Below are 22954 nucleotides of genomic sequence, written 5' to 3' on the forward strand. Positions count from 1 at the left end.
AACAGTGCTGATTCTTTCCTCTACATCTCTTCTAGGTACCAAAGGCACGGTTCTTTTTTCTGCTATAAATTTTTCCTTGTAGCCTAAAGCTGTGTACATTTGAAATGTGGGGCATTGTTTTGGTGCCTAAAAATGCAGAAATATTTCAAACAGCTTGCTAAATGCTCACAACAGCCGTTTCCATTTCCTTAGTTACAGGGTTGTTTACTTCTCTTTGACGGGTATGAGTGAAAGATGGCTGCTGTGCGCTGCTTCGCTGAACACCTGGTGATTGAAGCCGACAATATGGAGGCTACGTGTATTTGGCTTGCGACGCAGCAAATACTGCTCACAACACTCCGCCTTCATCAGATGTCATATACACACTGTTCCCATTGGTTGCCTCAGAAAAGCTACATCGGCGAAACCAAAATTTTCAAAGAAAGAATTCATCAACATAAGAACGACGTCCGCAAATTTGCAAGAGAGCGCAATCCTGTAGCCGAACATTCCGAGGACTCCGACCATAGAATCAACTTTGAAGAGACCCGCATCCTCGGAACCGAAACAAATTACCACAAGAGGCTTCTTCTGGAATCCTGGCATATCCAAACCACCCCGAACAATATCAACCGCACAAAAGGAAACCTGCCCCCAGTATATGCCCAGGGACTTCGCTTTTCAACGCAACGAAAAAAAGTCGCCATTCAGCACCTCCCTGCAGTGCGCCAGCGTGACTAACAGCCTAATACCCCTCCCCCTCCCCCGCGCCTTGCGCGACACAGCTGTCGTTCTTTTCACCCCCTCCCCCTCCATACTTAAAAGACGCTAGCTACTGCCCTCAGTCACGCCTGATGAAGGAGCCGAGTCGGCTTCGAAACGTTGGGTTAAAGTTAACATTTTTGGTTGGAGATGTGCAGTTTATTATAGGTCTTCAAACCCAACTAGACAGGTAAATCTGTCAAAATGTTCAGTTTTCAACGTATAAATTATGTTCGACTGGAGAACGAAAATGCTCATAGTCCTGGGTATTTCCTATCAGTAAGTCCGACAAAAGTGATAAGAGAGCTCAAATAACGACGTGAACTTACTGTACAATACAATAGCTATGAGTTCCCGCAAACTGCGAACATACCTATTTAATTCATTAAACCCGCAACCCGCACCTCAATAATTCAGGCGTCAAACAAACGTGAGCTAGTCATAGGGATAGCTTCCTGTTTCCTACACCTCCCTGGGAACTCGCAGGTTTCGAAGAAAATGAATATAAAAACGTTTCTAAAAGTGGTTACACTTGTAAAAACTTGAAAAAGAGTATTGCCAGTAGTATATTGAGAAAATTCAATAATCAAGACGACTTCCCTCTTTATTTTGTATTTCAATGAACTTTTACAGGATGTCACTAAATTTAAAAAGCACATGAAGGACAATTATCAAGACTTTCGTCAACTGCAAATGGTTACGTTCTTTCTTAAAAGCGCGGCGCTTTCTTATCGACCTTTTTGCTTATTTGAAGTTTTTGGGATGCTAACTGTTACATACTTGACGTCTTGCAAGAACCCGATGTCAGCCGATCCTAGCGAGAAGAAATAATAGGAACGACAAAATAAAACACTTGCACTTACATTCCATGCACGTTGGTATTGGCCCAGTCTCGTTTCATTGTTCCAGATAAAGTCAGTTCCAGAAGCTCCTAGGAAGCAGAAAACGGGGTTCAGAATTAAAACGAACTGTAGGTGCATTGCCGACAACCTCTGCAGTGTGCCGTCGAGTGTAGAGCAGAGCTGAAGCTTCTCTCGGTATTTATAAGACTGATGGGTGTCAGTTGCGCAATTATTGAGCACGTACTTGTGTTGTTTTTTATGCGGTGACCTTTGCAAGTGCCGTCAAAAGTCTCCGGTTTTCCTTGATGACAGCATAAAAATGAAGAGATATGCTGACAACCGGTGGTTTTATACTGTAATGAAAGTTGTTTACTTTTATTTCTATGCAATTTGAGCTCTAAAGTTATGATTTTCTACTTTCCTGACAGTTAAATATGGAAGCAACAAATAGTCTGTTTACATAATTCAATGACACAGCAGTTTGACTACTCAGATCTGATTATGCTTCCACCGGGATAAATATATTTCTGCGCGTCCTTCTCAGTGCGTGCAAAGGTGCAACTTTGAAACGTAAAAACAGTTGTGTTGCTCGCAGCATTCGTTTCAGCCTTTTATTTTCGCCATGCGACAGAACAATGTCGGGAGGCGCAGAGGTTAAGCCAAGTTTGTTTTTTAGTTGCAGATCCGGGTCTAGCCGTAAGCGCTTCGACGCGCCCATCACAGTTTTTTCTCCGTTCGTTGCAGCTTTGCGCGAAGAACTGAATAATGCATTTTAAAAAGATAGCACGAGAAGACGTCGAGGGTTTCTGTTGGGTCATCTTTTAATACAATTCAAGAGCTGCTTTCCAATAAGAATGGGAACCAGGCTCCTCGTGTGAACTCGGCAATGCCTGAAGCATACTAATAGTTTAGTCCTTAAACGCGACTTTAAAAAACATTAGTCGTCAGCAGTTTTCTTATAATTGCTTATATTAACATAGAACAACGTGCTAATTTCAAGCTGCTGCAGTATCAGAAGATCATCCCCATTAGAACTGACGGCATTGTGGGTAGGTCGTCGAGACCACATTGATAATGAGCGTCCTTGAAAGCTGTCCTGCAAGAGGAGTCCGATTAATGACAATATCAAATATAGCGACAGACCTTTGACCGCTGCAGCATGAATACATGTGAACTTAAGATAATTGTGATCAGTCAACGTAGAACTGAAGCCATCGGAGACTAAACAGTACTCACTTCAAGAGTGATAGCACTGCACTAACGTTGCTTTCTATTTTGGTAAAAACGCCTGTCTGCAACTGTTCTCCTCGCCACTTACACGAATTCATTTATGGTTAGTCATGTAAATTCACTTTCTGAAACCTTCTTACTTCAATCTTACCAAAACGCGCTTCTGGTCGCAATAACTTATTTGAAGGTACCACACACAAAATAAAAAAAAACTTCACGTAGACACGTCGCTAGCTCTGGAGCAATTGGATTTAGAAGATGAAGGTGGACGATGTTGGTAGACTTGGCCTCCCAAACGAAACAAGTTCCGTTTGGGGCGTATCTTGAGGGGTTGTAACTGAACAACGGGCGCGTTCTTCTTCGCTTTCTTCGTCTAGTAAACGAAACAACTAACGCTCGTTACTTCAACGTCTGCCAGACGATGTCGGCCTTTTTGTTTTACCACTTCACGTGTTTGACGTTCAAAAATTTCTAGGAACACGCCGTCGTACCGGATCGTCCACTCCTAGCTTAAAGACCCAAGAGCTGTGGCAGCGCTCTTCGGGTTCTGAGTGCGCCCGACACAGCCTCGCTTCGAAGCTAAGTGGCGCAGGCGCAGAGGGACCTAAAGCTTGTGCCTCTCGTCGTCTTCCACTTCCCATTGATGCACACATGCAACGGACTTACTGACGCTCTAAAGAGCGCAGCCGTGCCCCTTGCGTGTTCAAGCTAGAAGCGGACAGAACTTGCATATATTTGATGCCAGAATGAGCACCCTTGTTTGGGCGTGGTACATTACTGTGGTGGAGTCAGCATCCTCGGTGACATATTGATGTTAAGACATACCAACGCATATTGCTAACATTGCCCGAAAACAATTCTAGAATTGTTATCTCGAAACTTATCTGGACAGTAGTTATTTATTTATTACAGCAGCATACATACACCGCTGCAGAGATGAAGACTAAAGGCTCATAGCTTGAGACGGCGCCATTGTTTTTGTGCACTTCGTGACTGTACTATATTCGAATAAACAGAAATAGATACATTTCTATAAATTCTGCGGCAGTTTCTTAAGGAAGCGGTATGATAAACTTGTGGTTTAGGAAACTTTCGGCTGGAATATATTTATTCTAAGGCGGTTAGGAATACGGTCGCAGTAGCCATAAAACAAGCTGTCTCTTTCGATTATGCCACTTCCAGCAATATATGTCATTTCGCGTAACTAAAGACAGTATTCTTGGCCGCAGGAAATCGATTTCAGCCTTCGTTAACTCTCCGTTAGCTTGGCATTTTCCCAATTTAGAACACTATACTGATACCGCAACAGACAGAACGTTTCTTAAAGGCGCATCACGTTGGAGGCAATGGAGAGCGGTGAGCCTGCAAAGCCTGAAAAAAAAAGTGAAATTCACGAACAGCTTTGTAACTTTTGCATTCGGCATGTGTGCAGCATTCATAGCACGGCGCACCTTCCCAGCTGCATCCATAGCCCTCCCTCGACACAAATAAGAGCCCACCACGCCGCCGGCTCCAGCTACTGCGCAAGCCCGCTGGACGTGCGCCTTGCGTTTCATTCATGATCCAAATTGATCCAAATTTTAGCTTTCTTTCAAGACGTGTGGCATCACCTCGCTGCGACATCGCGGTCCGTCTTATTACAATAAAGTTGGCGCTAGGTGTGCGACATCCACTATTTGAACATTCGTCCACGAACGAGGCAAACCCTACCACGAGTTTGCCGTCCACCTTCGCATCAACAACAAGCGTTTAACTTTCTGAGCTACACGTCCGGCTAAGTAAACCAGCGCAGTAACTAAGAAGGCTGTCTGAGTGGTTTCTAATCATTGGAGAGTGATTCGAAGACTGCCTAACAAGAATATGTCAGTAGTTTTCCTTTGCTCAGATACCTGCGAGTGGTCTCGCAGTTTCCTTTTATCACACAGTCGCTGCGAGCATGCAATGTGCCTTCCAAATGAGAGTCACAGAGCGTCTTCGCTTAACGACCGGCAAATCTCGCCTCGTCCAGATCTTTGGCCGTTTCCTCTTCACGGCAAATTACGCACGACAAAGTGCGTGTCGGATTATGTGCGCATCTGTTAACTGACCACAAATTGCGTTCTCGTGTGAACAGTAGCTGCTGCGAGGAAGCAGGGGAAGATTTACGGTGGACGGGCATAAATTCCCACCATCGCCGATATCATTAATGGACGAACCACATACCACTGATCAGTCCGACTTTGGACCACTTGGATCATGTAAATATGGGCTTTCTGAAAACATGGGCTCCTATTATCTCTCTTGTTTTTCTCTGAATTTTCTTGTTGCGCACCAGCGTCGTTTTTCAATCATTTCTCTCTTTTCTTTTCTTTTAAAGAAAACTTTTTGTTAATGGAGGCTGTCGGAAGACATGGGCGGAAAAGATAAATGCATATACACTTTTCTGTCGCCTGTTTAGAAGTAATTTTTTGGATTGCACGTGTTTTGAAAAGCTTTTTTTAATATTCTCGTGTGAGCTCTCTGGCATGATCAGAATTACTTGCTAAGCCATGACATAATAATCATCCCTTCTGCGACCTACTGAATAGCACAACGCGACAAATCCGCTGAATTTCTGTTTCGTGTACAGTTAAGTAAGAATTTTCTGGTAGTCGGAAAAAGGCGGAAGTGTTCAATAATTGTTCCAAACTTATAAATATCGTGATCTTTTCGCAGATCGGCAATAGGTTTCTAGGGGGAAGCATACGTCACACTTGACCTTTGGAGTAGTAAAGGCGGTATGAGGATAAAGCCTGGGTAATCATTTACCGCCAGTCTTTCTGCATAAAAAGATCAACTCAAAACCCTCTTCGTTTTGACAACAGAAGAAGTTATTTTGAAAGTCTGAAATTTAATATTTCTAGAGTTTTATTCCGTAGTCATTTACAGACACGTTTCGAAAAAAATGATGGTAATCACAAAGTACCGACGCATTGCTATTAGCATATACCCAACCTCCTAGGGCATGGTTTTCAATTTTGTCTGTGGGTTTTTAAACGTTTCCGATATAATAATTTAAGTATGGGAGCATTGCTTAAATCTACTTTCCAGACTTTCAAACAATAGCCGTGTACTGGAATGTGTTCGATGAAGGAAATTATTAAATTCCCGAAGGACACAGGACAAATACGACCCTTCTTTGCCAAATTTGTTTTTCTGCGCCTTTGCTACACTGTTACGGGTGCATTAACGCATGCTGGAATGCATTTGAATGATGTTACTTTTTATTTATATTAAAAATGAAGCTTGCTTACGCTGAATCAAGCCTATTTCAGAGCACATTCAAGGTTCAAGGTTGTACATGTTTTTGGTACAAGGTTAGAGAAAAACACTGGAATACAGAAGGAGGTCCCGAAGTCAGAGACTGTGGACGGGACCTGCCGTAAGAACAATTGTAAAAAAGAATTACAAATGGCAGATGCAAACAAAAATAAAGTTGTCGGCATCATAAATGAGCAGTGAGGAGGCAAGAGGAGGCAAACAATGGTACCTTGATTATACGCGCATGGTACGAGCACAGGTTCTAGAAGTAACCGATAAATAGCTTTTCACCTCTCCAAGCGTCCTTGTGCAACAATTGTGCCTGGTTTTCCAATGTTTTTATATTAAACAACTCTACCGTTGCGGCGTTTTATAAATACCATATCTCCCTCTTGCCCAGTTACTTCCCAATTCGATTAATGAGTAACAAAGCTTTAACTGTCAAAATTGTTACAACCGCACTAACATAAGTCGTCGGAGACCGGCTTAATGTTTCTACACCGTGAGCTGCATTGACGAACGAAAAACAAAGTTCCGGACCTTCGTTAGGGGTTAAATGCGTCACTTACGAAGCAAGGCTAAGCGGAACCCAATCAGAGGGATGTAAACAGTTCACCCTGCGATTCAACCTCGTAAAAATTTTAACGCAGCCGCTAATTTTCCTTGCACCTCAAAAAGCAAAAGTGCACAGTGCACGGTCATGCAAGTTTCGTCCTTGTAAAACCATCCCCAACAGCTCTTTAAAGCACGAATCAACGAATCAAGTACGAATCAAGTTTATTTGACTCCCAACGCACCTGCCTTGCAGCTGCTTCCGGGAAACCTACACATCGTGGATCACAGAACACCCTGACTCTCTGAGGCCACGCAGTTTTTCATCCAAACGCTTTTAAAAAGATTAACAGGTGACCAATTAAATTTAGTTACCCAACAAAGCCATCGGTTTGAACATTTCATACAAAATGCTTTGAGAAAATAGCGGATTTTTGGGAAACTTCAAGGATATAAAAAAAATTTTCTTTATTCTCTTTAGGGTGTCTAAACTACTCGCACCGTCATTGCGTCCAAATAAATGAGCTGAGTCTGGATTAACTTATCTGATCGGAAATTCTGCAGCATTTAAATAAATTTCAAACTCTGAGAAGCGCCATTCATATTGTTCTAAAAAAAATTAAAGAACGCCAGCAGTACACGGTACTGGATGTTGCTGTAACGACTGGAAGTTGAAATCATCCAGCGCGGATTCGCTCACGTAGGCGAGAGGCATAGCGCAGCTGAACCAGTTTTGAGAGCGGGGTTTGAGACACCCAAGGTAGACCGCAAAGTATGTCAGAACACGTGTCGCCAGCGTCCATTCAGGCCGGCTTCTTGCTGTCGTCCGTTCCGTCGATAGCTCAGTTGGTAGAGCGGTGGACTGTAGAGGATCCTTCCACACGGTAATCCATAGGTCGCTGGTTCGAATCCGGCTCGACGGACGCAGTTTTTTTTCCTCTTTGTAGTCGCGCCTAATAGAGCTTCAGTAGCTGCATCAGTGGCTGCGTCAGAGTAGCTGCGTCAGAGCAGTCCCCATTTTGGCTCACCTCTGAAACTCCGTTCTCTTAACCACTAACAATTATCACCGTACGGAGGTTTTTCTCGCCCTATCTTATGCCTTGATAAACATCAGTGGCAGCTTTTGTGAACGTCTATCATTTCTTTGAAGCGATAATTGCGTGAGAACTCACGTTGAGTTTTTTACCTTTCTCCCTGCTTGCGCGTTCACATATGGGGAGCAATATTAATGTTTCCGTCGTGTGTTTCTTGCCTCGCGTCTCCAGTTCGGCCGCCTTTGCATTAAACTTTTCATTTGCAAGGTATGGTATGTGCTGGTACGCAAAACTTTTAGCCATTTGGGACGCATCAGATTTCGTGAGAAAACTTCGAATGTATCTCTGATGTTGATGGCCCTTACGGGCCGCTTCATCTGCTTTTTCATTAGCCATAATGCCACAGTGAGCAGGTACCCACTGAAATGTTATGCAGTGGCTTGCGGCAATAGCTAAATGATTTATATACCCAATGTCGAGGGAAACTGGCTGGTGATTCGTTTTCTTCAGCAAGTTGGCCAGGATCTGCAGAGATGCTTTTGAATCGGTGAAGATAACCCAACGGCCGGCGGTTCGGCGCAGGATGTAAGAAACAGCTTCCTTAATGCCGTGAAGCTCAGCTGTTGTAGAGGAGGTTCTCCGCTGCAGCCGGTAAGAAAGGGCATGGCCTGTTGAGGGCACATAAAGGCCACAAGAAGAAGTTTCTTTAGTAGTTGAACCATCGGTGAAGATATGGGTGTGCTGCGTATATTCTTCGATTAAGTAGGCGAGAGTAGCTTGCAGAAGTGCTGCCTGTGGCATGCGGCGCTTTGCATTCACACCTAGAACAGACTTCTTCACCTTTAGAGGAGAGAGTGTCCATGGAGGAAACGCCAGAGGTAGTAGTTTCTGAGGCTGATTAATAGTAGGAAGGGGCAGGAGCTGCACTGTCTGGCCAAAGCTAGAGTTGCTGTGAGTTAGGTGGACACGGTGTAGGAAGTGCTTCTTCCCTTGCAGGACATGGCGGAGATGGGTACGCATAGTTTCCTGGGCGGCAATTACCTCTAGTGGGAGACATCCTGCCTCCGCTACTGTTCCTGATGGAGAGGAACCCTTTGGGAGGCCAAGACATATTCGCAGGCAGTTGTTCCGTGCGGCATTGAGAGTCTTATTGCTTGATGTAGATAATCTTTGAAGCACTGGTAGACAGTAGCGCAAGGTTCCTTCAACGTAGGCTTTTTCAAGCAGAAGCATTGATCGGCAGTTGCTACCCCACCTTGTTCCCGCCTTGAACCTGAACACTTGCGATGCTGCAGTAATCCTCGCACGGAGTTTTTTGATCTGAGGTGACCATGACAGATTATAGTCGATTACAACACCCAGGAATCGCTGAGATCGTACATATGGCAGCGATCGTCCGCCTAAGAGCAGCAGATATCGGGTCATCGCTTTTCTTGTAAACGCCATTGCAACACTCTTTTCTGGCGAGAGACGAAGACCTCTGGAAGCCAGGTACATCGAAATGTGCAATAGTGCTCTCTGAAGACGTTGCTGGGTAATATAGCGCGAACGTGAAGCGGTCCAGATGCAGATATCATCAGCATAAATTGTTATGCGGACCCCTCGCGGAAGGTGTCTTATGTGAATAAGGAAAATATTGAACAGGAGAGGGCTAAGCACCGCTCCCTGTGGTACGCCCCTCTCCACTGCGTGAAAGCGTGTTGGACCGTTTGGAGTGGTAATAAAAATTTGTCGTTCTTGTAAATAATGCCCAATCTACTTGTATAGCCTTCCTCCAAGGCCGACTGCCAAAGGCTGCAAGAATTGCATGGTGAAAGACGGAGTCAAAAGCGGCCTTGATGTCTAGGAAAACGGCAGTTGGGATGTACCCAGCATGAAGGTACCCCTCAATTGATGAGACGAGGGCGATGATAGTGTCAGTCGCCGACCTGTTTTGACGGAACCCGTTCATTTCTTGGGGGAACTCATTTCGGCTTTCTAGGAACCAAGTTATGCGCTTGCAGATCATGCGCTCCATGAGCTTACCTACGCAGCTCAGTAGGGCAATAGGCCGGAATGATGCGTAGCTTGTTGGCTGCTTACAGGGTTTCAAAACGGGCACGATTTTCGCCAGCTTCCATTCCGTGGGGACCTCACCAGCCATCCAGGAAGAATTGTAATACTCCAGGAGTCGAAGACGGGAGGTGTGGGGTAGCTTTGAAATGGCGTCATAGGTCACCTCATCATGACCCGGAGACGTGTGCCTGTTTGTCTCCGCGATAGCTGTGGATAGTTCTTCCATTGTGAAAGGCAGGTCTAACGCTGGCACTGCCGCCTTTGGGATGCCTGTTTGACCATCTGCGGAGAGTGTCGAATGCCCTGGCCCTGCCGACAGCAGCTTGCAGTATTCTTCTGAGACTTCTTTTATGGATTTTTGTTCATGAAGGGAGAGTGCAGCGAAGGGGTGGAGTTGTTGAAGTGGCGTGCGCATACCTCTAACTATCCGCCAAATATTGGTTACTGGTTTGCGCACATCCAGCGTAGAACAAAAGTCACGCCACTTTTGCCGACTGCGTTTATCCATGTAGCGTCGAATGTGACGTTGTGCCCGTCGGCATGCACGTAGGTCATCGAGGCTTTTTGTGCGCAGAGCTACCTTTCAGCTCGCCTGCGTATAGCGCAAAGCCTTTGGAATGTGTCATCATTTGAAGGTAGGTTATCATTTTTAGCTGTAAGTTGTGTACTCGCCCTCAGGCAATACGCAATTGTCGATGCTAATTCCTCATTGCGAGTTGCCGCAGTAACTCCTCTGCTTACAGCGTCCTTGTATGCGTTCCAGTCTGCAGATTTTATAAGGAATTTCTTTGGGTTCCTCTGCGCATGGAAAGCCGATATGAGGATTGGGTAATGGTCGCTTCCACGTGTCTCCAAATCAGTGCACCAGCCAAAGTTGTGGGCGAATGAACTTGTGACAAATGTCACGTCAATGCTGCTGGTAGTCGTCGGGCCTCGGAGGTAGGTGATGCTGCCGTCATTTAATGGCTGAACTGAATGCTTGGAGAGAAGTTTTGCAAGCTTGGCACCTCGGGCACATGTATGTGAGCTGCCCCAAATTTCATTATGAGCATTGAAGTCTCCGCAAATAATATGCGCAGAGGGCGTCCTTGCTATCAAGTGTTCAAGTCTCAAAGCATCAAATGGCGTGCCTGGCTCAAGATATACTCCAATCAGAGTGTACTGTTGTCCGGCGATATCTGTGACAGCGCATATGCATTCATTGTCGCTGTGAGGCCCGACATCAACCGGTGAGACCGGGATATCCTTGCGAATGCCTATCAGCAATCTGCTGACGTTATCTGGTCGTTGTGAATGATGGAAATAGTATCCATTGAGTCGGAAGGTTTCCTCGACGCGTGATTCACAGATGACTATGAAGGGGAAGCGGTACGCTCGCACGAGCTGTCGGAAATCTGAGAGTTTAGAGCGTAGCCCGCGAGCGTTCCACTGGAAAATGGTGCATGTGCGAAAAATGTTGTGGATTGTCAGCTGCGGTGAAGTTCTCGCTGTGGAAGCCATGATTACTGAAGTGTGGTATTACGCCCCTGCGGAGCGTAGGAGACCGACACCAACGGCTCCATTGCAAGGACAGCTTCTACTTCTGGGAGTCGTCCTGACGAGGGGTTTGCACGGATAAGAGCCTTGATGGCTGCAAACAGCATCGGAATCAGTAGGCATGTGACATCTTGTTCAGAGCTTCCGGTTTGCTGCCTGCCGCTGATCTTCTTGTCATGTTTTGGCGCCCTAGGGTCAGAGCAAGCGACGCTGTTTGTCGGGTCTTGTGTAGTGCGTTGCAGTAGCTTTGATGATGGAGAAGAACCAACGGACTTCCCACGCTTCTTTTTTACCGCATCTGCGTAGGTCTTGTCAGCTGCTCTGCCACGCTGTGTTGACTGATTCTCGGAAAGAGCTGCCGTAGTCGTGAAAACCACGTCGGGGTTAGGTGGTGGTTCATGGCGCTTAGGGGGTTTCCCTTGTGTTTGCTCTGCCGTGCGCGCAACTGTGGCTGCTTTCTTTTTATAACACCCTCCATAGGAAGCAGGGTGTGGGCCACCGCAGTTAGCGCATTTAGGTTGCGCTCTCGAAGTGCATTCTTTGTGCGAGTGGGGGCCAGCACACACTTTGCAGCGCACGGGGCCGTTACAGTGCCGTGATATGTGGCCATGCCTCTGACATTTATAGCACTGAGTTGCTGCTCCGACGTATTCAGTTACAGGGTAACTACAGAACCCCAGCGTTACTCGTTTTGGTAGCGGCGCATCTTTTGCGAATTCCAATATAACTGTGTGACGGCGTACCGCTTTTATCTTTCCACGATCATCAGGAGTGTAGGCGATTAGCCTCCTTGCTGAGAGGACACCTTGGTCGCGTAGATATTCCTGCAGATCTTCGTCTGTGTAGGTGACAGGTACATCTTGTATTTTGCCATAGCTTGCCATGTAAGAGTATGGGACTCTGGCCTCTACAGCCACTCCAGCCAGCTTAGTTACCGTGAGCAGACGGTTGGCGGCGGGCAGCGTCGATACTGTAACCATCAGGTTCCCATCCTTGTGAATGCGATGGCTGAGGACTTTTTCTTGAGCCGATGCTACAACCGCCGAGGCCACAATGTTGGGGTTGGCTTTCCATAGGCTTCCTCCTTCCTCAGTGGGCCTGAAAACGACAGGAACACCGGTAGCTCTCTTTTTCTTGTACGATACAACTGTGAATGATGCTTGGTCCATGTCCTCTGGATGGTCGGTCAGAGACTCGTTGCTGGCTTGGTCGTCGCGCAGTCTCTTGTTTGGAGGGGCCGCTGGACCCGCCGCTGGCGCTGCCGCCATCAGTGCAGCATGGAGTTCAGCTGGCGGTGATGTTCCGTGTCGGCGTTGATACGGCGCACAGCGCCGAGGAGGTCGCTTGACGTGCTTTTGCCGGCGGCCAGGGACCCCCAGGTCGTCGCACGTCGAGGACACACGCCAAAAAGACTGGAAAACCTCTGAAGTGAGAAAATAAAGCAGAAAATTACGGACCGGTGTCAGACAGCCGGCCCGCTAATCGCCGTCTTCTTCTTCCACCTTCCCTTTTTTGTGTGTTCTTTCGTGTTCCATAGCGTTCTTTCCGTTGTACAAACCTCGATTGAATACAAGTTATAGTGCAGTCACACTTCCAAGGACGTTGTGTTTATGTTTACTTGTGGATGTATTGTTGCAGAAAATGTAAATTTCGGCTCGCAAAAAGTTATGGCAAAACTTTAAACTCTCCAGAAAAGCACATAATTAACATTACTTACATAGGAGTAAGCTTACTTTGGACCTGTGTAGATCCTTATGTAGCACGGCTCATAATACGTCTATCTTGTTTCATTTCATTTTTTTTTCATACTAAATAAAAACTTATCGGTTCACAGTTTGAGAGAACAATTATCGCACTTATTAGGCCAACTATGACTACCGAGTGGTCAGGAATTTCACCCAAGCGTGCTTCCCTAAGCGACATGTTGCACTCTCAAAGCAAGGCACATGCGTATTAGGTAGGAAGGGGGGCCGAGGCACCTCTCGCTCTACTATGAACATTCGATGTATGATCGTCGAATTGTTCTCCTCTCAACTGCACATGACATGCCAATAAATACCCCTAACCTCACTTACAAATGTCAAATTAAAGAAGGGTTGTAGCCACTGAACTTCCGCGTTAAAATTTACATTAATCGAAACTTAACATGCTTTCAGATTCTAAGGCACGTAACGAACTAGGATATGTTCTCGATTGTGTAGAAAAAAGTTTAAAATTTCCCTAGCTGCAGTAGTCAGCATTCGCAATGTTATAGGCAAAAATGCACCAGCATAACTCATAGTTTGTTACTGATCTTGCGCTCCAGAACGTTGGATAGCAACGAACGCTGTCGTCGGTCACCGGAATCGGAATGGCGAAGACGGAGTCGCAGTAATGTGTGGCAAGCAAAACCTGCCTTATAGCTATGAATACCACGTGGCAGATGAAGGTTACTGCTCCAAGAATGTATCAGTTAATGAAGGCCGTTCAGTACCTGCTAGCTGCACTAGAAAAAACTGCCGACGTTAGAGACAGGGATTTTTCGCTCGATATCATAAAGAGAATGTCAAAATAATTTGCTTTTTGTGCACTGCGGCTATTTTTCGCGTATTGATGGTATATTCTTCGAATTTCAGTGTCCAACTAGAGTCTCTAATGTTATTGAATTGGGATTCCCCATCAACCCTTGCTCACAACTCTAATGTTGCAACCTTTGTTCAGACTTAAATTAAAGTTAGGTAAAAAACATCGAGAAAGCCATAAGAACCTTGTTCAAAACAATTCATAGAAGCTTAAACCTTCGCCATTCATAATAATAAAAAGGCGATTATGGCGAAAATAATTACCATATCCATGGCAGGAAAAGGTTCTCGTGCATTCGACGTTTTCTGAAGTATACAAACGACGTTCTCACTGTATCCCTTTTATTAGGTGCGAATATAGAGCATGCAAGCCTGCGAATACTCTTTACGTTCCATTGCACAGGCGATGAACCTTTGCCACCTAATACGTACGACTTTTAGCAAAGTTTTCTGCCCAGTCGTTTAGCCCAATGAGGATCGTCATCCGGCTGATTATTAGGGATATGAAGAGCTAGGCAGAGTTTATTAAAGCTTCGGCATCTTGCTCAAGATTTCCTGACTGGCGCTTTGTTCGAATTTCTAGTCTATCTTGAGAAAGTGGCAGCAAACTGCAATGACTCAGCGATAATGAACTTTCTAACAATCTTAAAAATCCGCCACGATTAGTCTTCGAACGAACACGCCGGCAGCACGCCAACAGAAATACACCTGTGTGAAAATACTTAACGTCATGGTTTATCTGTTGAGGACAGAGTGGTCAACTCACACCTTGGAAAATTATCAGGAATGAAAGGCTCCACAATGACCGAGATATATGATCTGTAGTGTAGTACAAAATTGCTGTTGCGCAAATACACTCAACCAAGTGCGCGCTAGGGCTCAGCCAGAACATGCTGCCTCTCGTACAAATGTCCACTTTACAGCAATTTTCAGATGGCTGCTCACCGCAGCCCTCAACTGCATCTGAATCATTTGAGTCCGTTTTTTTACGCCATTTCCTATCTTCCCCAACAAGAATGAAAAAATTCAGGGGGGCACTTTGTTGACCTAAAGTGCGGTGAGGCGAAACCCTTTAGCGCAGTGTTGCTGCGTGTATCACTATGTGTGGTTAAGTTGTTAATTAAGTGCACAACTGTTTGTGAGTATTAAAGGCTGGAGACACTAGAGGGTGTTTGGGAGGCATTCGTCTGATTCGATGCCGTTTCGGAAACACTATCCAGCATCCAAGACATAAATTATGGTGAGGCATAAACAAAAAAATAAAAAAGAGCCTCAAGGAGAACTACATATGCCCTGACAGGAAGTAGTGTAGTCGTTAGCACGCTCGGCTGCGGAACGGAAGGATGGTGGTTGAAATCCCGCCGTGCACAAGAATTTTTTTCTTATGTAGTTGCTGGATATATCGCCGGAGGGACGGATGGGAGAATGAGTCATAAAAGTCTTTCGCCTATTTATGTTAATACAGATCCTGCTGAAATGACCCACAGCAAGGAATGGGCGCGTGGCATAGAGAAACATACAGCCCGAGCTCAGCCAGAGGAAGCCGCAGCCACCGCACTAACCAGGCAAAAGGCAAGAAGCACAGAACTTAGCCTAATCTCACACTCGTTTTTGGGTCCGCGCAGAGAGGAATGGTCAATTCAGAAGGCAACTTGCAGGCTTTTGGAGCCTTTGATAGGAACATCTTTCCGCCGACAATGACGACCGCACTCACTGCTGCGGATAAGACTGTTTTTCGCTGTTCGAATATTTGGCACGCAGTAAGTGCTCTTGTAAGACAGCGTGCAGCGAATCTGCACGAGACGACACCATTTGACCGTAATCCGTAAACTGTGGTTTTTCCTCTTATGCGTCGTAGACACCATCACAGCTCGGCGCCTTCGTTTCATAGAAGTTAATAGGATTAGGGTTTTCTTGTCCTAATGAGTTCCTAAATATAGCCAAGATTTCTCAGAAACGAAAAGCTTCCTAAGCTATTTCATAGAGCTAACTTCCAGAAAGACGCTTTGAATTCTTTACGAACACAGATTCTTACCGACATAAGCCTGCGGAGAGCGCTTGGAATTTTTCTTTAGTTTATAGAAGTGTGAGACTGGCCTTCGGCTCTGTAATCTTCATAGCTGGCGCTCAACGAAGAAGACGACGACAGGCGCTGAACGCTCCGTCCGCCGTGCGTGCTGTGGACTGAGCGCTGCCTCTGGTCCGTACCAGGACTACGTACGAAGCAGAATTGTATTTCAGCTAAACGGTAAAAAACATGTGTAATCAAGTTTCTGCGCAGATTCGACAAGCGGTTCTCCTTATGCATTAAAACATTTTAGTGTGGAGAGCAAGAAATCAATCATCATCTTGTCTGCCCAAGACATCAGCGCTGATGAAGTTACATCATCATAAAATACCTATAATCTTTAATTTACTGTAGTGTTGGCTTGTGCTTTTGTTTAAGCCATCATGATATTATTTTTCCATTAGCCTTCCCCTTTGTTCCATCTCAAAATTTTTCTAAAACATACTTCATCACTAGCCGGTTTCCTCACCTAAAAGGAAGCAAGATAAGCTGTGTATAACTGCATTCTAACCAAGACGCCATGAAAGGCTCAACATTCTGCCCAATGTCTGCGGCACGCTGTATGTGCTGCAGCGTGTCCGGATTCCTCAACCCTCTCAGCACGATAGCTTTGCTGAGGAGGATTGAGAAGCATCGAAATGTGTTGTAGTAAAGGGCACCTAGTACACGATTAAACCGACATCTTCGTGAAAAATGTTTATTCCTGGGAAGAAATAACGACACTCTAAAATCACTCGCAAACTGGCGTTAGTCAAAATGTATCTGTCTCCTTTCTTTTATATTAGTGCATCGTAACCTTTGCGTGCAATTTGAGTTTCCCAGTCGTCTACCACTCTCTTACATAGTTGTTTGTCGTAAACGTCGTGGCTGCCATGAGATCCACACAACAGGTCAAACATAAACGAGCAACAGGGCGGTACGTTTTCCTTATACTCGCTCTTGACCCAAAGCTCGCAACCTGAAATTAGGAATATATTTTAGAAGATGAAAAACCAAGTTTCGTTCTTGCCACATTATAGATCAATTTGAAGAAGCATTAGGCATATTTCACGTTCGTTGGCTTGACAATATAGGCTCAGGTACGTTCAGAAAAAGAGAAATTTTTGGTTTGGTTGTTTGTTTTTGGTGTGGTATGTTATGTTACATATGGGCCGCCGCGGTGGCTGAGTGGTTATTGCGCTCGGCTGCTGGCCCGAAAGACGCGGGTTCGATCCCGGTCGCTACGGTCGAATTTCCATGGAGGTAAAATTCTAGAGGCCCGTATACTGTGCGATGTCAATGCAGGTTAAAGAACCCCAGGTGGTCAAAATTTCGGGAGCCCTTCACTACGGCATCTCTGATAGCCTAAGTCGCTTTGGGACGTTGAAGCCCCCATAAACCGTAAGCCATGTTATGTTATTCATGGATTTCTTAAAATGCGTTAAAATTATTTTATTATGCCACGCTATGTTTTACTATCGGATGTTTAAAATCTAAACATGCATATGAGATAAAGGGAATGCTTTTATAGAGCGCACTGAAAAAATCATGGCTTCGTAAGATTTTTTATGTGCTCTGACACCGGACAGCATACCGCTGTTTTCTCATTTCGCTTGCATCAACGTCAGGCCCCCACATTTGAAATTCAGTCCCAGGAATTGGGGCGCAGGAGCCGAATGAAATAGCCAATAACTTACCGCTGCGGTAAAGAAGATGCTGCTTCTTAAAGAGCTCTAATGCCCCCTACGTTTGCATACTCATATCATTTCTTAGCCGCAGCCAGCGGTTACATGTTTCTGCTGCGATGACGGCCTAGAGAATGGCACATTATTTTAGAACTTCTGCCTGGAAATATAATAATAATTTGATAAGCGTTGTATTTCTAATATAGGTATTCATTGAAGTAATTGATTAAGGGAATTGCTGCATTCAGCCATGCCTCCCATATTCATGCTATTGAGTCCTAGAAAATAACGTCTGGTTATCATAATACACTTCACTGGAGGACTTTGCAGCCCTTTCTAAATATCTTACCTTTACACCCTACACATGACGCGTTACTGTGCACATAACTCTTGAAAGGGGTTTACAGCGCAGACTAACGAACACAGAAGTCTAACCACATCAGTAATGAGCCACCTATTGGCTCCGTTGTTTGTCGGATTATTGAATTACTATTCATGTATCATAAATAAAGCAACAGTAGCACTACTGTTCCTTCCTCTCAAGAATTTATCGTTCTGATATGGGCTGGTAGAGAATTAAGATAAGTTGTGATTCACTGTTATTTAGAGCAGTAGTAATAATGAGCCTCCCTCTTGCAACGTATTTTATTTCTTTACTGAAACGCATCAGCATCAGCTGCACGCAATACATGTGAAGTCATGAACAAAATTTATCTAAATGATTTTGCCTCGAAAAACAAGCCATGCCTCGACTTTCGCGCTACTCACTCAGCTTCCCGTTCCAACCTGTAGCCTGCATGCATGTTCATGCTTTAAAGCTTTCGACTTTTTGTTTGCCTCATCTCGCAGAACTAGATTGTGTGAAAAACCCTTACCCTGTAATAATTTCTCTATTGAATTATGCAGTATTTCTAACTTTGGAATTCTATGTCAGTAGCACGTAAACAGCAGGGAACTCTTAGCAGTAGTTTTCAAAGTGACTTACCATTTCCATTATTTGCTATGGGCACGTAGAACAAGTCGCAGGTTTTACCATCAGTAAACATTACAGGATCCGTTTCCTTTTCACCTGACGAAGATTTCAGCAAGAAAACAAAAATATATGGCATTAGAGAAAAGCTGCAGTGAAAATAGCTGACCTCATAGGAAATGCGAAAGTTATTATGAATGCTATCGGCCGCGTAGCATTTCTACAATAATATATCGCGTACGTCAGGTCGAAAGATTATTGCGAGAACGTGACAAAGAATAAAGTACACAATATAAAAAGACTACGAAATTTACAACGGCAGTTTTACTGCCCTGCGTACTTTCCATGCGCTTGTAGTTGAAGTATTTTTAGAGCACTGCTAGAAATTTGTTAACTTTGTGTTGTGTACAAAGTAGGTATCTGCGCATTTACAGAACCTTCACAAAGCACTCTAATTAAAAGTAAACACAATGTAAGTTCATTTCTTCAGCTATTTACAATTTACAAACAGCTAACGCCAAACTTAGGAAGTTGCAGAAATGGATCAGGGCTCTCTCAAAATTTTGTAGTTCTAAAAATTTGCGGCTTTTCATACATTCATACATCAGAGTTTATTGACAAGGACGGCCTGAAGCGTAAACGGAAGCGGCAGCTTTCGGTGAGGCTTAGGACGCCTTTCTTTTTTCAACGATGCGAAGAAAACAGCAGACAGGCCCGTTCCTTTTGTCGAAGGAGCCGAGTACGTAGGTATAATAAATCTCAATAGTAGCCCCCCAATTCTCACTTTTTTGCCGCAACCTTCGACTGCAACTGCAGAACTTCAGCTTCTACAAATGATTTAAACTGTACTAGAGCAGCCAGAGCAGCGCCTGGGAGATGTTTATTATTGTAGGGTCTGTTTCCGCCACCTGAAGATGAACCGGCCTAGAGTGTAGCTGTCCCTTGAACGCGTGGCGAAGTTCTGCCTTGTCTATATCTACAATCAATAACTAGCTTAGCGCCGCGTACTTCGTGCGGGGCACAAATACGCGGAAATTTTTTGAGGTTACGCAACCAGCGGGCCGAGGCTAATACAGGTAAAAAAAAATATTCGCCCGCTCGCGTAAGGAATTGCGAACACTGAGTCAGTATTCGCAACGCTGCGATCAAAAACTTTTGAAAGCGAGCCGCTTCTGGCCACGCCACTAAGGCTCACTCGCAACGTCGGCCTGCTGAGCTGATTATTCTAGTCCAACGTATTTCTCATTACAGTTATATGACCGATGTAAAGGAAAGGCTCGTTATTTTTGAAGATGGACCGGTGGCCTTCTGAACGCGATTTAAAATATGGGACTTAAATAGAACGAACTGCCTAAATGGAAATCATTTCTTCACACGTGATGAAAAATAACCAGTAGTGGTACCTAGAACAACGCGCATTTCAGAAACGCATTTCAAAAACGAAGCCGCCGCGGTCGGATTCGAATCAGGAGTTCCCGGGTTCGAACCCGACCGCGGCGGCTGCGTTTTTATGGAGAAAAAACACTAAGGCGCCCGTGTGCTGTGCGATGTCAGTGCACGTTAAAGATCCCCAGGTGGTCGAAATTATCCCGGAGCCCTCCACTACGGCACCTCTTTCTTCCTTTCTTCTTTCACTCCCTCCCTTATCCCTTCCCTTATGGCGCGGTTCATGTGTCCAATGATATATGAGACAGATACTGCGCCATTTCCTTTCCCCAAAAAACAAATTATTATTATTATTATAATTACTAGTCCAAGGCCGGCGCGGCTAAATCAGCGCTCTCCAAGGGCTGATAGCGTTTTGCCAGTGCTCTGTTACAAAAATAAACAGTTCGCATTCGCTCCATTCTAGCCTACCCATTTGGACAAGCGCCATAATTCAATGACAAGTTCCTTATAAACGCAATTTTTTCGCATCGTAAGATATCATCATACCAACCGAAATTGTCGTGGCACGCTTGTGTTTTTTTTTTGCTAATTATTGTCATAAACACGCTCAATTGATTTTATATGAGAGTCTTGCAGGAAATGCAGGAAAAACTTCAAAAGTGCGATTATACAAGGCATCGGAAAATTAGGCCGTGCTAAAACTTCCGCTGCTGGGGGAGGACAACAGGGCCGACAGAATCAAGAGGCATTATGACGTGGCTGCCGGCCGCGTCATGATGTGGATGTAGGATAGCTGAAGATATGACCTCACGCCTGTGGCGAATAATGCGGATCATGTTTTCTGACGATGCCGGCTCCTGCCGAAGAGATAGGTCCTGGCATGAAAAAGCCTCAGCCGTGTTTCGGAGGCGATATTACTGCTGTCTGATGGATTGGCTTCGGGCTTCTTCGAAACGTCGCTCCTTCATTATAATAGAGCATCAAACGTCACGCTGTTTTTATGCTAGTAAGCTGAAGGCTTCGCCCCCTGTTCTGTACAATTATATAATTATATAATTGTTTTTTTTGGGTAAATAAAATGGCGCAGTATCTGTCTCATATATCGTTGGACACCTGAACCGCACCGTAAGAGAGGGATAAAGGGGGAGTTAAAGAAGAAAGGAAGAAAGAGGTGCCGTAGTGGAGGGCTCCGGAATAATTTCGACCACCTGGGGATCTTTAACGTGCGCTGACATCGCACAGCACACGGGCGCCTTAGCGTTTTGCCTCCATAAAAACGTAGCCGCCGCGGTCGGGCATACAATTTAGTCCGAATCCGATATATTGCCATTCATCATCTTGATCATTAGCAGTAGCAGCAGCAGCAGCAGCAGCAGCTGATATACGCACTCTGCAGGACAAAGGCCTCTCCAATATCCCTTCAAACAAATCTGTCCTGCTCCAGGTGTGGCCATCTTACCCGCCCAATCTCGCCAATCTCCGCCCACATGAATTTCTGCTTCTTGCTGGTATGCTTTCCGTCTCTTGGAATTCAGTTCGTTACCCTTAATGGCCATCGGTTGTCTCGACTTCGCACTCCAGCTAGTTCCTCAAAGTTCACTTCCTAGTGGTAGCCTGGCCGAAGCCAAATACACTTTGCGTCCTCCGCTCCGTTACAGGTCGGACTCCCGTCTTGGTGAGTTCCTCCGCAACCGCTAGGGATGGAGGGCCCAGGGCTCATCGGCAAACTGCTGCTTGTTTCGCGGCAAAGCGCCAACACGTCCTGAAAGTACGATTTGTGAGGTTTTGTTCCTATCTGTGTGTGCGTACCGACGTCCCGATAAGTGGCAAGTTGTCGAAAAATCGTTTTTTTAAATAGGTGACGAAGTCTGCTTCCATATGGCTCAGCTTTTGAACACGACTAAGTTAGTCTTATACCAGACATGCGCCGTGCTTTAAAGGTAGAATATTACGGTGGGAAGCGTATGGTGTTTTTGCCATCAGTTGCGCCTACTCGCGCGTTCGTACATGTGCAGAAAAATGGTTAGTACTGCGCGACTGGTATGTTTGTCTGGTGTTGTTGGAGGCGTGGTTTCTTGACGAATCGCTGGGTGTTTAGGATAAGATCCCGTGCGGAACTCCCTCTAGAGTAGGCTAACCTCGCAAATGCACCAGTTAGTGACGGGAAGGAAATATTTAGAGCTATTTTTAACCTAACAAAGATAGCGCAGTAAATGTAATCACAGCAGAGCCGATGCGAGAGAGGGAATACTTCGTCGTATCTGCCAGCATTTTTGCAGGTGGTGTAAGGAGACTTCGTCGTCTGCCAGTTTCAATACAAGTTCATTTTTCGGCCGCATATCTTAATTACCGCACCGCACCGCACGCAACGCAAGCCGAGACGGCCATCATCTAGCCGTAATGTGCACGGGTTTTTAAGCTCACTCTCTGCGTTTGAGGTTGTTCAGCTAAAAAGCATGCAACTACGAAAGAACAGGAAGAGGTTTAGTATTTTTCTGTTAACTCAAGAATGCGTTCCAGGATTGCATCTCACGGTCATCATGTGCGCAGAAAAGCTTCAGGAAAAACACTGCCCTGGCTCACAACACCGCATCGACACGTAACAATGGAGCCCGCGAATCAGGAGGACCCGCTTTAACAAACACGACTGTTTTAATCTCGGGTGGGCTATCATCGATATGTTATTTCGCGAAGCAGGTAGCGCGTACGGCTCATTGCGCCCTAAGATTTAGTATCTCTAAGTTTTGACTTAATTTCGAGAAATGATAATTTGAGTGGATAGATTTCGCGGCACAAACAGCGAACAGCACAAAATTTGTCACGATTTTAATTAATTCGCCCACCCGAGGCATACCGCTACCTCCTGTTAGGCTTGTGTCCAATGCTATACCGCTAATTTTTGCACTGATACAAAGTTTCACAGCAACTAAGCCGAGAGAAAAGTTGTTTTAGCAGGTATCCACGCCAGGTTTTAAGTTATGTTTCACCAAATTTGACACCCGCGCTTTGCCTTAACGCTTTTGCCCACAACTG

At 45.2% G+C, this 22954-nt stretch overlaps 1 long non-coding RNA gene and 1 other non-coding gene across 3 annotated transcripts; one reads left to right on the forward strand and one right to left on the reverse strand.

Annotated features, from left to right (window-relative positions):
• Positions 1-4105: 4105 nt before the first annotated feature.
• LOC144105462 (uncharacterized) lies at positions 4106-18639 on the reverse strand. Of its 2 annotated transcripts, none has more exons than XR_013308797.1 (3): positions 18548-18639; positions 16740-16856; positions 4106-4184 (listed from the first exon to the last, which is right to left on the reverse strand). It is a non-coding gene; the product is annotated as an uncharacterized LOC144105462 (long non-coding RNA). The 2 variants fall into 2 exon arrangements; XR_013308798.1 differs by having other exon boundaries at positions 4107-4175.
• TRNAY-GUA (transfer RNA tyrosine (anticodon GUA)) lies at positions 7476-7567 on the forward strand. Its single transcript is given in 2 exon segments — positions 7476-7512; positions 7532-7567. It is a non-coding gene; the product is annotated as a tRNA-Tyr (tRNA).
• Positions 18640-22954: the final 4315 nt, after the last annotated feature.

This window comes from Amblyomma americanum, chromosome 9, assembly GCF_052857255.1.
Source record: "Amblyomma americanum isolate KBUSLIRL-KWMA chromosome 9, ASM5285725v1, whole genome shotgun sequence".
Taxonomy (NCBI): Eukaryota; Metazoa; Arthropoda; class Arachnida; order Ixodida; family Ixodidae; genus Amblyomma; species Amblyomma americanum.